A 14,032-nucleotide genomic window follows, 5' to 3' on the forward strand; every position below is an offset into this window, starting at 1 on the left:
GTGTGAAGACATGGATCTAGCACCCGTCCAGTGTGGGTACATAACCACCCCTTAGACCAATCTGCACATCTAGTGGGATCTACAGTGTGATTTGTTTGATCAATCCACTTTTTGTCAGTGTGAGGTATCCACCATTCTTTACCTACGGGGAGCAATGTAAAGGGGCACCATATGTCAGGAGGAAGATCACTTCTTGCTATATCAAAAAGAGCATAACACATTTCTTACTCACAGTGAAACTGTATGGGCTTTACCCATATTTCCTCAGGCAAATGCAATTATTGTCTCCAATATTCACCCTGAAGCTGTCTCCATTCTGCTTTAAAGTCTGCATACTGTTGATTAACAATGCTTTGCCATAGTATGCACTGGATGCCCTCAGTCACTGTTTGTTTGTTTTGAAAGCTTTTTCCAAATTGTTCATAAGTAAAATTATGCCATTGCCAATCGCGATACAACCCACGCAGGTCTTTCCATACTTCTTGTGAGTGTGTTGGCCCCCTATTGAGAAATTACTTTTATAGCCTCTCCTATACTATATCCTGTAGAAGATAGCTTATTCCTAATGGCTTCAATATCAAAAGAATTCAGGGGCCCTACCCCGATTCCAGTGGCCCCAGCTATCAAGGACCCTAGATCTCTTCTAATGCATAACTTTGGCAAGGGTCATAACTGTGGTGTCCATGGTGCACATAATGGATCATACTTTGAGACATTCACCTTGGCAATATTTATCTGTAACACAATACGGTTAATTATGCTTGCATGCAGAGCTTGCTTACATCCTATTCTATATTGAACTATGGAAACGTTGCCTAAGTTGCTGACCATGAGTCTTTCGGTTACATAAAACATGAAGGCTGGTGGTTTGGAGTATCAAACTCCTTTGGTTCCATTGTTCATTGTAACAACTACCCTATGTCCTGGTAAAATAATCTGTTTGTCAGAGCAATCATAAGGTTTACACGGGTATGCCTGTGCTGGTGTAAAAGGTACAATGGTATCACAATATTTACATATCATGTTTAGCGTATAATTCAAAGCCTGTACTGTTGCTGGCGTCCCTGCAACTCGTTCAGTCCGTTGGCATGTCGGATTTGCTGTCCAGTTACCTTCCAGGTCACAGCTTTTGCAGCCATCCACTTGCCTCCAGGTACCTTCACATTGCAAAGTGAAACATTTCCCTGGTCATCAGTTACGTTAGTGGCTTGAGATGCACAAGTGACATGAAGGTCCGTAACGACATTCTCTGCTACATTCGGTCGAACCCAAACACCTCTTCCAGTTGTAATTATGACCGCAAACAGGAACCACGTCATCGACGCAGATTTCATCATTTACGACCGTGGGGTAAGTCTCAATGCAGGTACAAACACAGGTACATTAGAGTTCTTTAAAAGTACAATATATGTGCTCCCCACCCCTTGACTCAATACCTCTACTGCCTCTGGCTTTTTCCCTGAATGGTTCACCCATTCTTTTCTTCCTGTGCTTCCAAATACTCCCTCACCTCTCTGGGTGTTATCGGGGGGCAGATCTTTCTTCAATGTGGGGGGTGTACGCTTGTTCACAAATCAATTGTGCAAGTCTGTCATGTGCTGAGAACTTTTTTAGCTGTTCTTTCAACAATCCGTTATATCTCTCAATCATGCCTGCAGCTTGTGGATAATAACTAAGGTGCAAAATCTGCAGAATTCCCTGTTCCTGCGCCCAGCCCTGCACTGTTTTTCCTGAAAAGTGTGTGCCCCTATCTGTTTGGATCTCATCGGGTGCCCCATAATGTTTTATCAGGTAGTTTAGCCCTCGCAAAGTGGTCTTTTGGTCTGCAGACATACCCAACATAAGGCCAGAGTAGGTGTCCACCAAGGTCAATACGTAGCTTTTTCCTCCTTCTTTTGGTAGCGGCAGATATAGTCCAATTGCCACACCGTAGCAGCTGCAGTTCCTCTTCTGATATGGCCGCTAGGCTTCTTTTGCAGGGGCATTTGTCTAATCTGGTTGCATGTGGGGCACTCCTTTACTGCTTCTTGCACTTGTTCTTTAGTAACTGGAATTTGTCGTTGCTGTGCCATTCTCCCCTAGAGGTCTGGATGTTGCATGGGCCCAGTTCGTTAAAGCAGCTTCAGCTTCCTCATTGATGACCACCGTTTATGTTTTGGCCATCTGATCTGCGGTGTTGTTGAACAGAGATGCAAGTGAGGAGTCCGATGGGCAATGGGCATCCACATGTCCCACATAGATTTGACATTTTTGACCTTTCTCCCACATCTCTTCCCATAGCTGCTCGCCTCCCGAAACGTGGGTGCCTTTCATTTTCCATCCATCCTTGCGCCAAGTCGGGCCCAGCTTACTAGTCCTTGGTAAGTGGCCCAGCTGTCAGTGTACACATATGTTTTCTCTCCGATGGGGGCTTGTTCGATCACTACTGCTACTCCCTGCAGTTCTGCAAGCTGGCTTGATCCAGTATCCCCTCCTCGCACAACATCGTTGCTGTAGCAGGATGGAATGCAACAGTTTGCCATTGTCTTTTTCCTTGATAGTACCAGGCGGTACCATCTGTGAACCATGCATTTTGCTGTTCTTCTTCAGTGAGTCGTTCAAAAGGCGGGGCTGTCTTAAATGGTAAGGATTCCATTTCAGAGGGCTGTGGCGCAGGGGCCATTGCCTGCAAGTCCACTGCCCCTAGCGTATCTTCTTGTAACTTCGACACTCCTGCTGGTCCCGGTCTTGCCCTCTGCTGAAGATACCATTTGCACTTTACAATGGTAAACTCCTGCGCCCTGCCTACTTTAGTGTCCACCCCTCCTTCTCTTATCCAACCTAGTAAGGGGACCCATGTTCTTAAAGTGACCGGCCGATCATCTGTTATGCGTTCTGTTTCCACTAATGCCCAATATGCCCTTGCTAGTTCTTTTCCTAACGGGGTGTAATTGCTCATGGATGGTGTTAATCTCTTTGACCAAAATCCTTGTGGCACCCTCTTTTTTCCCTGCCTCTGCCATAGGCTCCATATCACTACATCATCTACATCATCCTGTACTATCATTTCCAGCTCAAACAGGTCTCCTTCCATGATGGGACCTAACGTAAAAGGATTCTGTAACGCATCTTTTGCTCCAGTGTACCACAATCTCACCAACCATTTAAACAAAGGCTCTGCAGGCATCTGCCTAAACATACGGGTTATCTCTAACAGCTCACTCCGTGTATAATCTCTCACCAAACGAGAATTCTGTATTTGCCCACCATTCACTCCCTTTGATTTGTTTTGCACGAGTGGGCGAACCTCCATTACACTTCCTCTTCCACCTTCAACTTCACCCACACTTCCTTCTCCACTTTCAACTCCACCTAGTTCTGCTACACGTACTTCCACCTCATCCTCCCAATTCCATTCGTCATCGTTATCTGAGACTGTTCCATCCCAAGTATATGGATCCCAATTATCTTTGCGTACCAATGCCCTCACTTGCACAGTTGAGGGTATTTTAGGCTTCTGCCTACTCTTCTGTTTGTGTACCAGTGCACTCACTTCACAGCTGAGGGCATTTTAGGCTTCTGCCTACTCTTCTGTTTTGCTACTCGTACTGCTAATGCGGTGCACCTTGCCTCCATTTGATCACCCCGAGTCACTGCACTTTCTATGGTCTCTTTCATAAGAAACTGCCTTTCCTGCAAGGCTGCAACCTCATCCTGCAGTTTTGTCTTCCTGTATACCATACGGAGCGCAGACAGAAAAAGCCATCCCACTTGCCCAGCCGCTTTCAGCTCCAGCTTCGCCCCTCTTAGCTTCACACTCTTGACCGCATCTTCCACTAAGAGAGGAGTCACTTTCTCATCTAGTGCTTCCCATAAAACCGGCGCTGCCCACCAGTTCAGGAGTCCTGCCACACCAGAGAGTGGGTCAGTTGCTAACCACCCAGGAAAGGATCTGGCTTCTGCCCCAAGCTGCCTTCCGCTCGCTGCCCCATTTTTCTTATGCCCCCAAAGAGGCATTATTGACTTATACCCCACTTCTGGTACCAAAATGTCTTATCCAGGTGACTGGTTGACACCTGTTCGGTATAAGTCAATAAGGACGCTCAATGATGGACCACACGCCAATTATGAATACAATTTAGCTTTACTAGAATCTCTGGTAAATGTATGCATTTAGCACATCAACAATGGTAGAATAAAAATAGCATAGAAGAACATCTATTTATATATGAGTACACTACAAAGAGCATCTATGTATATATATGTGAGCAAAGAGTTCATTGACAGATATAAGCTTTGATTAATTGTATACCAAAATGCATCACACTACGATGTTCAGGAAGCAAAATATAAACGAGCTGGATACTTCAGACAAGCTTTGACTAAATGCATATCAAAATGCATGTTTCAATTACTGCAGCAAGCTCACACTACGATGTTCAGAAAGCAAAATATAAACGAGCTGAATACTTCAGATTATAAACACAGTGCAAGCATAATAATCAATCATAACAATAGAGCAGAGAAACAAAGGCCTTTCATCCCTGTGTGGAACTTAACTTAGTCCACGAAATGCTGGGAAGCCCTCTACCACCCGCTTGGACCTCTCTCCCCCTCAAGCGTCACCGTCTCTGAACAGCAAACAGGGAGGCAACGCTGGGCCTGGAGATGGCAGCTTTCACAACCCCATCTGCGGGCTTCATATCCCTCACCCGCACTTCAGTGCTTAAATAACTCAAAGCTTGGATTCTATCCCTTTCTGGCATTTTCTAGCTATGTTATCAGCACTTGTCTCTTGGCTGCTCTGCCCTTCCCCAGCCATTGTTTTCATTCCATCTTCTCCCTGTACTCTCGTCAAGGTTGAGACGGAGTCTCCTACACAAACAAGCTTGAAAATAACATTGTGAACTTTTCCACGTTGTTCGGGTTTCAGCAGGCATCACGCTCATCTACACTGCTCAAGCTAATTAACCCTTCGCGTCACAATGTCTTCGGCACCTTTCCCTATACTGATCATAAGGCAAAAAAGAAGTGCTAGAAAAAGAGCTGGGCTTACAGTGAAAAGGTAGACTAGATTGGGAAGGACAAATATTTAAATTACTGGCTAGTGCACATAAAAGATACTCAGATTATAAACCAGGAAGACCACACTTGAAGTATGCAGATTTTCTGTAAGGAATAAGACTTGAGGACTTTGATTCCTGCTGCTCTCTCAGTACCAGATGGCTGGCCTGCTGCTTTCCTCCTCCAAAGAAATAAAAAGCAGAAGGATCTTTGACTCCAAGATGGCCGAGCTGACCACAGAGGGCTGGGCCAAGGAAGACCTCTGTCTGCTGAGAGACCTTTGGTATAGCATCCTACCCTGACCTGGAGGTTGCAGACATCACCAGAAATACATTTACCCTCAGTGGGTAGGAACAGAGAGAAGCATTTGCTTTTTCACCTCCTTAGGACAAGGGTGAGGTGCTAAGGCTTCCCGGGTAAGGTTGCACCAAGTTGGGCAAAGAAAACAGGTTTGTCCTGCTTGAAACTTTTTGTTGTGCTAAAGGTAAGTTCAGTAGGACTTAACAGAAAAGGGATCTGGGCTTGCTGAACTCTACTCTGCAACACTTCCAGCGATCTCCAGCGATCTCCCCTGGAGGATTTTCAGAGTGAAAAAGGGACCAAGTATGAATGTAAAACCTTGGACTGGGAGGAGGTAGCTAATTCAATCTATTGCCAAAGTGACCTTGGCAGCTGTGAAATCCAGTTTTGTCCCTCTTTGAACATCTGGGGCTAAAATGAAAGGCTTAGGCAGAAGCTCAACAACAACTTATTCAAGTACTGGATAAGTAGTATTAGCTTCAGCCTTTGACCTTGCCTCACTCAAAGCCTTTCACCACCAGAAAAGACGAAGGGCCTGAATACAAATTTGGTGGTCAGACTGCCAGTCTGCCAGTCTGCCATGCTGGCAGTCCCAAAAAGGCTGCTACACCAGCGGTCTCCTGCCTGCTATGATATGATGTACATAAGCTGAACAGCTCTGCTGGATGGAGTGCTACCCAGCAGTGGCACGGAAGGCTTCAATTTTGGGGGTGTATACTTCATCGCTGTCATGGCCGCTGAACCTATTACTGCAGTCCCCTTGCAGCAGTTAACTGATGGCAGTAGGCCTTTGCGGTATGGTCTCAGCCAAGCACCACAACAGTGCCCATTAGATGGATTCAAAAACAACACAGCTGGCATCTAATGGCCAAGTGGACACACCTGCAAATCACACTATGAAACACACCCCATCCCAGACCATGATCCTTTGCCTCTCCACTGCAGCACAGCAAGACAGAGTCCACACACCATTGTTTCATTTTTGTTAGATAAGGCAGCCCTTTTTTACCATCCCATTTAACACTTTCTGCACACGTTTTCTTATCCTCATTTTAACCAATATCTCTTGTCTTGTTTTTTTAATCCTTGTCACCCACTTTTATTTACAATCATGTCACGTTCTAAAAGTTCACATTTTTCTGAGGATGAGTTGAAAGTCATGGTGGATGAAATCTTAAGAGTAGAGTCACAATTATTTGGAGACCAAGTCCAACATACCCCTCTCAGTAGGAAAATGGAAATGTGGCAAAGGACAGCCGAAAGACTGAATGCTCTAGGCACCACCTTGTGCACAAAGGAGGACAGGAGGAAAAGGTAGAACAACGTGAGGTGGAAGGTGGATTCCCTGGCCTTCAAGCAACACAGGGAGTCTCAGAAGACTGGTGGTGCTCCTCCTAGCGCCCCATTACAACTCTTTCCCTGGGAGGAAAAGATCCTGGCTACACTGCATCCAGAGGGATTCACAGGAATAGCTGGGGGAGGGGAGTCTGGTAACTTACACCACAATAACTGCCACAAAACATCAATGTCCTGTACGCTCACATCTCAGCTTTTGCCATTTTGTTGTCCATCTTGTTCTCTAACATGTAATACGGAAAGTATAGGGGCGTTAGATTGTCAGTGTGTATTGTTGTCCATAACATCACATGTATCAGTCTCCATTACATGGCATATGCTGCAATGGGGTCTGTAAGTGTTTTACTATCGAAATATCATCCCAGGACCTATGGTATGTGTCAATATATAAATGCATGGCCCCATCTAACTGCAGTGTGGCAACAGGTTTGTAAGACTTACCATTTATCATGTGTTCGGAAATAGCGAGAGTGACATAACTACATCTACCAAAAGGCCCTGTTTCTGTAATTCAAAACAAGAGGCCATTGTGCTCTTGCCAATATTCACTTGTTTGCAAGTCACAACTGATGTTCACTCATCATGGAGTTTATCATTTGTGTTGGGAGTTAGTAAGTGACATGACTACAAATTCAATGAGGCCCTGTTTCTGTAACTCAAAATAAGAGGCCATTGTGCTCTTTTCTATATTCACTTGTTTGCCATGTCGCAACTGAGGTTCACACATCATGGACTGAGCATTCTATGTATCATGCTTAACTCGGAGACATGTCTGCCTCCTAGTTTGATGTTGTCCTGGTATCCCCAAATGAAACTATTGCTGGCATGAATGACACCTTACCAAGAGTGTACATCACTTATTTGTACGGCATTAAGCTGTTTCAGCTGATTGGAAGTGACAGATAACCCACTGAATCTATACTGCTCCCATGACGGCTACTGCTACATATACAACTAAGTTGTGTGTTTGTCTGTATTGTACACAACTAGAGCTTTGAATGGTCAAATACACATGTTACCTTTCCACTGTGTTAGCTTAGCTGTTTGTTAGATGTCATGTTCATCTAAAATGTAAACACTGAGTACATCTAATGAGATACTCAACTTTTTTGCAACCTCTTCAAATGTCTTGTCAACAAGTTCAAGACTATGGAAATATGACACAATAGGAAACTCTACCTATTAACATTTCCCAGGTCTCTACTTACTGTGACACAAAACATTTGGATGTAGATTCCACACTTCCATCGATAACAATGTACTATATTTCATAACAGGTCGATCTGGCATAGCACCTGGGCAGAGATTGCCCACCGAACAGACTCCCAACCCACCCCTGGAAAAAGCCCTTAGGGATGATACTACTCCTGGACATGTGGATGACAGACCTGGCACTTCTGGGCAGCCTGGGCAGACAGCAGCAGTGAGTCTTACTGTTCTCACACCAACACCTCCCACTCCAGCTACAACATCATCTCAGCCAACAACATTTCCCCCAACCTGTGTTCATGGCAGAGCTAGTACAATCTTGTGCAAATCACCTGCCCTGACGGATAGGGACCAGGACCCAACTAAAGAGAGTACCCTGGGCCAAGGGCACAGGCTCTTGGGGGCAGGGTCCATGGGAGGGATGCTGTAGACCAGCAGCGTTAGGCCACTGGGGCCACTCATGACCAGGACACCATCAGCCAAGTCTTGGGGGTCTATCAGGAGTACTAAGGTGTGATGGACCAGGTAGTTACCGACCACTGGGAAATTAAGCAAATGCAGAGGGATATGTAACAAGAGATGGAGGCCCATAACTCTAACATTGGCACACTAACAGGGGTGCTGATGTACATCCCTATAACCCTTAGCAGGGCTTTTCAAACATCATCTACCCCTTCCTGTTATGCACCCACATCAAGCCCATCTGCAGCTGCCGCAGGAAAGGAAGCCCAGCCAGAGGAAGAAACACCTTCATACACCCCTGCCTTTGTAGAAGCTGAAACCCCCACCATTTCAAGCGGGACGGTCAAGTAAATATCTAGGAGGTGTGGATGGCAAGACGCCCCCACTGCCGGCAAGAAACCTCAAACTTTATTTCCTCCATGATGTATTACACATTCACTCTGTGGATTAAACCTAGACACTATTCCATTTCTGATGGGAGGAGTAATCTGGACTATGGTTTTCAGATGATTTGGCATCTATGTCTATGGTTTCATTCACAGTGACAGACTACTTCACTTTTCTTTTATGTTTGTTTTTGCACCAAGTATATCTTCACCTTTACCACTTTAAGAAATTCACAAGTCACAAGCTCATTGTGTTCTGTAGTAGATTTCACATTTAGTAGTGTAGATATGTAATACAATATGAACTAGACAATGACAAAACACAGTACTTGTGTAAGTATGGCTATGGTACATGTACACAATGTGTAGCTCAGAATCACAACCATGCCACACCAACACATACATACATGTGTCTTGTCTAATAACTGTTGTATTGCACTTTTCCAATCATAGGCTGGCAAGATGTCAGAAACATAGCAAATCATACATGATTGAACAATACAGCTTAAGTGATCACATTTACAGGTACAGACCTCCAAAATATGGATGGAAGGGATATGTCAGACAATGTCTTGTAGAATAGGCAGAAATGAAATTGGTTCATGTCACCAGCTGGAGCCATATCACCTAACTCACAAAAGGAATTCAACATCATATAAAGCAAGACTCATACAAATGGCAGTACTACAGTTTCTGATCACAGGGTCCTTACAGTTCAGTGCTTTTGCATCTGGTGGTATGACACAATTGTCAGTGATGTGTCACAGGCACTTTGGCCTACAATTATAAAACACAGCAACAGCTACATGCAGGTCATACAAAAAGAGTATTTAGCCAATGAAGGGAAACTAACATGAATTTGGGCTACAACTACATATTGTCTGAGCACATGATAACACAAGTAATGCAATAAGACCACCACATGAAAAGGAATGATTCCAATGGAGACTCCTTAACTTCTATTCTATCACTGTTCAAGCTGTCTTGGGACAGGTTTTACACACTCAGGCCCTCATTCCAACCCTGGCGGTCAGAGACCGCCAGGGCGGAGGGCAGCAGAAGCACCGCCAACAGGCTGGCGGTGCTTCCAGGGCTATTCTGACCGCGGCGGTAAAGCCGCGGTCAGAAAAGGGGAACCAGCGGATTCCCGCCGGTTTTCCCCTGGCCCAGGGAATCTTCCATTGCGGCGCTGCTTGCAGCACCGCCATGGGGATTCCGACCCCCTTCCCGCCAGCCTGTTTCTGGCGGTTTTCACCACCAGAACCAGGATGGCGGGAATGGGTGTTGTGGCATGGGCAGTGCAGGGGCCCCCTAACATGGCCCCATACAGATTTTCACTGTCTGCTTTGCAGACAGTGAAAATCGCGACGGGTGCCACTGCACCCGTCGCACCCCTGCAACTCCGCCGGCTCCATTTGGAGCCGGCTTCCTCGTTGCAGGGGCTTTCCCGCTGGGCCGGCGGGCGGCCTTTTGTCAGTCGCCCGCCGGCCCAGCGGGAAAGCCAGAATGGCATCCGAGGTCTCCTGACCGCGGAGGGGCCATTCGGCGGTGCCTGCATGGCGGGCGATGACCGCCTCAATGTCTATGACATACAGTCCAAGGAACAATATATGTCTACTTCGTATGTCCAAACATCATCATATACGTGCTGTCACAACTCTGAAATGTACTAATGAAGATGCCATGGAACCTAAACAAACAGAAAAACAAAGAGTTTAGCTATGAAACCATAAATATAACACAATTCACATAGCATACTTCAGGAGAATATAGATCATGACAAAAACCTGACCTGAAGCAACATTATCAAAATGAGAATGTCTCAAAACCTTCCTCACCAAACACCCTATGCCAGATTTTACCATAACTTCAGTTTCCTAACATTTTCAATGAACATACTCCTCACATCATTACAAGAGTTCATTGTACAGTCAAAGTGAATGACATCTCATGACATACTTACACTCATGAGAAGAAGTTGTTGATCTTGTTGCGTGAGCTCCTTCCTCTTCACCACTATCATCATCATTTGGCATTTCAGGATTCTCACTTGGTGGCACCTCAGGTATTCCCTCATCTGCGATATAAGTGATGTTCCATTGCAGGGCGATGTTATGGAGCATGCAGCAGCCCAGGGTGATTTGACAAACCTTCCCGGGTGAGAAGAGGATGGCTCCCCCAGTCTTGTTCAGACAGTGAAATCTGGTTTTCAGGAGGCCAAAAGCCCAGTCCCCTGGCCGCTGTGTTCTTCCATGGGCCTCATTGAAGTCAACTTCCCTTGGCGTAGTTTGATTTCTCAGTGGTGTGAACAACCAAGGGTGGTTGGGATATGCTGAGTCTCCTGTTTTGTAATAAGGCAAAAGTGCTACAATGAGTCACACACTTCCTGATTGTCGCATCTAACATTATACCCACAAAGGTAGGATAGATGTTACTTAACAACAAGCCAGGCCCTCTCCCGTTGTAGTTATGTCATGAGTTGAGGTAAGGAATCATGGGCTGAACCTGGGAACCGTGCAGAGAGGTTTAAAATATAGAAATCTGGCAAGCAGACAATTTGTAGGTTGATAGAATGAAAGTGCTTCCTGTTTCGATAGACTTGTTCACTGGATTGCGGTGGTACTAATACAATATTGGTGACATCAGTGGCTCCTACCATATGTAGGAGGTTGGCAAATCCATAGAAGTCAACGTTTACATAGGCTCAGTCCTCATGTCTAGGGAACCTGACATAGCTGTCAATGTGTTTCATCATTGCTGATAACATGCTTTTTAATACACCGCTGAACATAGGATGTGACTTATCACCAGAAATAGTTACCGTATATCGAAAGGATGATGTGGTCAGAAAATGTAACCCTGCCATGAGTCTCACAATAGGTGGCATGGATATTGGATTAGAGTATTGAGACATGAGATCAGGTTCTAACTGATGACATACATTTTGTATTGTTTGCCTATTCAGACAAAACATTTGTATGACATCCCTTTCTTCCATGGTGTGAAGGTCTGGAAATGGATGGCACAGTGGAGTTTGTTGTCTCCTCTCACTCCCAGAGTACCTATGTGTGGAATCAGATAAATTGGAACATTGGTCACAGTGTACAGCGTAACATATATGAAGAGTAAGCCAAAAGTCACATGACAAAACATTACTGGCTGAAAAACCATTACACACATTTCACACTACAATAGTCTACTACCTGAAATCCAGATATAATACTCATTGTGGTCTACACATGTCTACAACATTATACATCTAAACGTTTCTCATGAGCAACTTGATAGTGAAAATTATATTTTGTTCTCCCAAAATACAATCACTGGAGGTGTAGAGTGCACCACGGTTATATGGCAGCTGTGACCAGTAATGCACTACACTGATGATTGTGGAAAAGAAATTACAGATCAATGCAATGCAGTAGTAAATATGTGAACATGTTACAGCACATGTTAGTTGTGGTGACGCATTTACCAGGCACCAATACTGTAGTTTCAGCCTTTAAAATGGTGGATATGTGACCTCGTACCTTGGACTGAAAGCTGCTGGTGGGAGTGGACCGCGCAGTGGACAGTTTCATCCACAGCAGACACAGCAATAGGCTAATGTTGTTGACTGTGATGGTTGATTCCCAATGGCTGGGCCCATCTACGTTGATGACAGCATACGTGGCAGACATGTACGGCGTGTTTGAACAATAATTCACTTGCCTCCTGACCCTGCTGCCAATCAAAACCTCCTTTAGTTTAGCTGCTGTCTGCAACCTCTGGGAGCAATCATGCCAGGTCAAGCAGGTAAGGGGGCCCTGCCTTCTCTTCAGACGAGCTGGAGACACTTGTTGAAGAGGTCCTTCTCCCTGTATGGTCAGCTCTATGGCTCACAAGGTGTACAAATAATATATTTGGTGATGATGGAAAAAGAGAAAATACATGTACTTGCATTACAGTATGAGGTATGTGTATATATATATATATATATATATATATATATATATATATATATATATATATATTGTTAGAAACAGTTGAGGAGGATGTTAGCAATGTGTACAGTCTCACATATCACTAGAGCAGACTTTGATAAACTGTTGTCTGAGAGCTATCTAAACCTCACTGACCCTTTTCAGAGTTCCACACAACCTTGAGCTGACATATAGGATGGCCACAAGATGTACTGTTATGTATTGAAGTGACATAAATGTGATATTCATGTGGGATCAATAAGCTCATCCTGTAGAGAGCGAGGCCTGACAATGAGTTTTGCTCACTATGGGCAAAATGCATTTTTAAAAGTACCATTTAGCTCACACATGCCCCTAGGGCATGTGTGCACTGCACATGTGGACAATTAAATTTTAGGGTTCCTTGGCACCCTAGGTTTTGCATTTCCTAATTTGCGATTCTCTACTCAGGAATCCCAAATTAGGAAATGCTAAAACATTCACACCTTTGGGCCTGAAGGTCCATGGGAACAAACGGAGTTGCATTTCTTAATAGCAATTCCCTAATAGTGATTGCGACTTTGTGGGAATCACTATTAGGGAATTGCTATTTTCTTACATAGCATTTTGCATTTCTTAAATAGTGATTTCTTGAAATTTGCTATTTAAGAAATGCAAAACAGTAATTTGATACATCTGGATCTTAGAGTGGTACAGGCAAGCATCAAAACATCACTATTGGTGATGGCCAACGTGGGATGCACAAGAAAAGTAATTGTTTGTGTAGGTCTGAGCAGAAACATGGCTGAAAACATTGATTAATCAGCTCATGCTGTTTGATGTTGTGGGTGACATTTGTATCCAATAGGCCATTTGTCTTCAGTGTGTCAAGAGTGCTGCTACCTCACTACTATGTCTTACATGATGGTGGCTGTTAGAAATGGGGTCTTTGGTTGACAGTCAGGTTACCCCCTGTTCAAGCAAGGACCCTCACTCTAGTTAGGATAAAAGAGAATCACCCTCAGCTAACCCCTGCTTACCCCCTTGGTAGCTTGGCAGAGCAGTAGGCTTAACCTCAGAGTGCTGGGCGTAAAGTATTTGTACCAACACACACAGTAACTTAATGAAAACACTACAAAATGACACAACACCAGTTTAGAAAAATAGGAAATATTTATCTAGACAAAACAAGACCAAAACGACAAAAATCCAACATACACAAGTCAAGTTATGATTTTTAAAAGGTTTAAAATAAAAAGAGTCTTTAGGTAGTTGTAACAACACACTAGCGCTGCTAGCGTGTAAATGTACCTGGTTTGCGGCAAAAATAACCCC

Source organism: Pleurodeles waltl, chromosome 4_2 (genome assembly GCF_031143425.1).
Source record: "Pleurodeles waltl isolate 20211129_DDA chromosome 4_2, aPleWal1.hap1.20221129, whole genome shotgun sequence".
NCBI lineage: Eukaryota > Metazoa > Chordata > Amphibia > Caudata > Salamandridae > Pleurodeles > Pleurodeles waltl.